This window comes from Tupaia chinensis, unplaced genomic scaffold (genome assembly GCF_000334495.1).
Source record: "Tupaia chinensis unplaced genomic scaffold, TupChi_1.0 Scaffold144682_1, whole genome shotgun sequence".
Lineage (NCBI taxonomy): Eukaryota > Metazoa > Chordata > Mammalia > Scandentia > Tupaiidae > Tupaia > Tupaia belangeri.
The window spans coordinates 1,310,819-1,315,138 of record NW_006204543.1 but is presented as its reverse complement, the minus strand read 5'-3'; positions in this window follow the sequence as shown (position 1 = coordinate 1,315,138).

The following is a 4,320-nucleotide window of genomic DNA, read 5'->3' as shown; positions in this document are numbered from 1 at the left end:
CATCCCCGCACAGCCGTGGTCCAGGCTGACCGTGTGGCGTGTGTGTGTGTAGGGGTCTGCATCCCCGCACAGCCGTGGTCCAGGCTGACCGTGTGGCGTGTGTGTGTGTAGGGGTCTGCATCCCCGCACAACCGTGGTCCAGGCTGACCGTGTGGCGTGTGTGTGTAGGAGTCTGCATCCCCGCCCCGTCGTCCAGGCTGACGGTGTGGTGTGTGTGTGTGTAGGGCTGACCGTGTGGCATGTGCGTGTAGGGGTGGGGTACAGCAGGAAAGCCCTGTCGGACCTCTCTGTTCCTCCCTTCCTACTCTAACCCTGTCTGTCTGTCTGTCTGTCTGTCTGTCTCTCTCTCTCTCTCGGAAGAAGTCAATAAGCAGACTAATTCTGGGGCCTACAAACAGGAGGTTCTGAGAAAAGTATCATTTGTTTCCCCTCCAAAAGTATTTTACCATAGGAGGCGGGTGTTCCAAGTCTAACCGTGACAGGAGCCCTGGTGTCGGCAGGGCAGGAAGCCCCGAGGCCAGGCACGGCCTTCCAATGGACCACAGCACCTGCAGGAGATGGCAGAGAAGTGGGCGAGGAGCGGACGTGAGAGGGAACCGCAGGGGAGAGCCGCAGGCATGCCTGTCCCCGGGCGGTGCCGAGGGGTGGGCGCGCGGCCTCAGGAAGGCTGAGAGAGCATGCAGACTAGGAATAGAAAGGAAGACCGGAGTCGGCCCTGACACTGCCTGGCCGCTCTAGCCCTCAGGCGGCCCCCCAGCCCTGCTTCCCGCCGGGCTCCGCAGGGGCCTGACGCCCTTAGTGGGTCTCCAGGAGGCCCTGGCAGACTATCTCAGACGCGCTCCTTGAATGAATTCAGAGTCAGGTTTCCAGCAGGACAAACGCCCCTCCGTACAGATGCCTGTTCCAGGCGAGCAGGTGCCAGGTCCTAGCAATCCTGGGCGTGCCGAAAACACTCCCTGGCAAGAGCTGCGCTGCCACAGCAATGGCCAGGGAGGGACAGAAGTAGCTGTCTGTGCCTTTTGGTGACTCCTGGTAGAAGTAGCAGTATTGATTTTGATTTGGAAGCGTAAACTGATTCAGTATTTTTCCTTGGCTGAATAAAGTCGCCAGCTAAAAGCTCCCTCCTAGGAAGTCCCAGCCCCGGAGGGGAGACCGGATTCTATGCAGCGGCTGTGACTTGGAACAAGTTCTTGGGTCTCTTAGATGGTCTCCATGTGAAAGAGAGAAACAGTCAGTTTTGAGGGTTAGAGAAGGAACACAAGTGCATCCATAAATGCAACATTAAAAATAGAAACTATTATCATCTATTAATGCTCTTTGCATGTGTGCTGTCTCCAATAAAGCGCCTGCAGCTCTCCCCTTTATTCGTGAGCGAGCGTGTGCGCGTGTGTGAGGGAGACGTGCTGGAGAAATCCCTGACCCTTCACACTCTTACCGGAACGTTCTCAGGGAAGCGCCGCCTGCTGCAGATTCAAGGCTGGTTGCTTGTTGGAGAGAGATACCCAAGCCCACCCAGCCCACCCAGACCACAGGCCCTGAGCTGGTCTGCATCCTCACAAGCCTCCCAGTGAGTCTCGTGCAAATTAGCCATCGGGGCCACCCTGCCAGCGTCCTCAGAGGAGGGAATCTGGACCGACCTAGTGAGACGGGACTTGGGCCCCATTCTAGTTCTTCCTCGGCGTGAGACAAGAACCCGTGTCTCTGCGAGTGTGGACCAGTCACCCTTGTGCCCCTGTGTTCCTGAGTCACTACGGACTGTGGGAGGAGGTGCTGTCTACACCCCGAGGAGAGCGACGCTGACCGCAGATGCCAGCTCTCAGGGGAGGTGCCGTCTACACCCCGGGGAGAGCGACGCTGACCGCTGACCACAGACGCCAGCTCTCAGATGAGGCACTGTCTACACCCCGAGGAGAGCGACGCTGACCGCAGACGCCAGCTCTCAGGGGAGGCACTGTCTACACCCCGAGGAGAGCGACGCTGACCGCAGACGCCAGCTCTCAGGACTGTGAGACCCACATCTAGGCCTCGGCCATGCTCTGCGTCTCGTCATGGGTCAGCCCCAGCAAACTAAACACTGTTCTAAACTATTTTAAAATTATGATTTATTTAATGATATCATTATTGTTATTTTTAATTTGCTAGAGGCCGCATGCCAGAGAGTCAGGAAGAGAGAGTGAGGGAGAGTGAGGAAGCAAACTGCCAGGTCCGGGGCTAAGCCGTGGTCTGTCATGTGGGGATCCAGCGCCCCAACTGCCACACCACCTGCCAGCCCCAGCCCTGTCCCCAAGTTAGAGAGCGTCGCACTCTCTCTAGTGGTGCAGTCCAGAGACCACACATAGAAATGGCCCCTCTCAGGAAGGCAAAGAAGGAAGGCCAACCCACGGGCCTCTGCGGAACATGGCCGAGGGGGAGGACATACAGCTCCGCAGTCTCACAGCCCCTGAACTGGGGCCTCATCCACGCCCCTGATCTTCCTGGCAACGAGCCCCCTGCCGTGGCTGGTGGGCAAAGGCAAGGCTGACAGCAGCCCCTTCCCTGCGCTGCGCGGGCCTCCGGGATGCGACCTACACACTGAACTCGGCCCAGGAGGGAGCAAGATGGGGCAGGGCCGGTGTCACCACATCCCCTCGTCAGTCGTAGGAAGGGGGTCCGTGACTGCCAACTGAGCACAGGACTCCTGTTTTCTGTTGGCAGATTGCTTTCATGTGCACACATGCACGCACATGGCCAGAGCAGCGCCCTGCCCCCTGTGGTGGTCAGTTGAGAGGCCTCCCCTACAGCTCGCCTGTGCCTCTCGTGGGGTGCACGCCCCCCCAACCCATGTGACAGGACTGGCTGTATTGCAGAGGTGTGGGGAAACAAACCCTTCGTGGTGGCCCAGGGTGGCCCTGGGTTTGACCAGGAGGGGCGCAGAGATGGAGCTGGGGAGGAGGCCGGGGCAGGCCGAAGCTCAGGGACAGCCTCTGCTCGAGGTCCTGCCTTCGCTTTGTCACCGCGGGGCATACCCGACACAGGAACTGAAACGTCTCTTCCTGACACCTGCCGGGCATTTCTGTGAGCCTAGCACTGGACTGAGGGAGGGCCTTCCCTTCCTCTGCGTTGGTTGGAGAGAAAATGGTGCCGTTTGCATAATAGCTTTGCACAAAGGGGCTCTGAATAAATCAGCCTGCCCACACTGCTGGGACACACAGGGACACAGAAGCCACTCAGGCCCATGGTGCACGCCCTGGAAGGAGTGAGGGTGCTGGGCAGGCAGTGCAGCTGCCAGGCGGCAGGGCGGGTGCAGGGCGGGCTCTCCTTCCTCCCAGGGACACTGCGTTTGGTTTCCATGGAAATGTGCCTCTGGCAGTGGTGATAGCTCCTGCAGGAGCTCCTGCAGGTTTTCAGATTTGCATAGGGCAGCGATTTACAGAGCAGCCCCAGAGGGAGGGAGGGACGGGCAGCCAGGCAGACAGCAAGCTGAAGGCGGCACTGGGGAAGCCCGGGGAAAGCCCGACGCCTCAGGTCTCTGGCATCCACTGCAAAATCCAGGGCACCATGTATCTGAGCTTGCCAGCCAGCGCCAGCAACCCCGCCCTGCAGGCCTATTGGGGGGCAGGCCAGCCGCCTCCCCCACCCTGGCTTCACAGCAGAACCAGCAGGGTGCATAAGGCACTGGGCTCCCACGTGGCCACTGCGCTGGAGTCCCCACACCAGGGCTGGAAAGTCTCCCTGGGTGTGAAGGACAATGGAGGAGAGGGTTGGGTATGGCCGTCCCTCCTGGGAGTGATGTTCCACTTCCCCCTCAATGACTAGTGTGCGCTCCCTGGGGAGAAACTGACCCCACCATCTGTGAGCTCATGGAGGTCCCCTGACCCCCCCCCCCAGCCCTGACTGAAAGCCCCCCAGGTGGGCCCGAGGCCGCCCTGGTAGCTCGGACCCGCAGTGGTCCCAGGGCCTGGTGTTCCCCTCCCTACAGCCGTCCTGCTGGGCACCCAGTGGCTGGTGTCTCGTGGGGTTGGCCTGTGTCTGAGCGCAGTCTTGGGGCTGTTGTCGGATGACTGAGGAGCAGCCTACGGATGCCCGCCCGGGTCCCTGGTGTTCATCGTTACTGCTTAAGCAGAAGGTGCTAATCACGTGTATGCTTGCGAGCCCTACCGACTGAAGCACATCTGTGTGCTGATTAACAGCTGCAGGGCCAGCAGGTGGCGTGGTGGTCAAGACACTGGATCCCACATGGCCAGCTCCATGGTTTGAGTCCTGGACCCGGCGCTTGGCCTCGCGTCTGCACACACATGGAGGGGCCTGCAGTCTCCCACCCTCCTTCGGAGCCACCTCCTG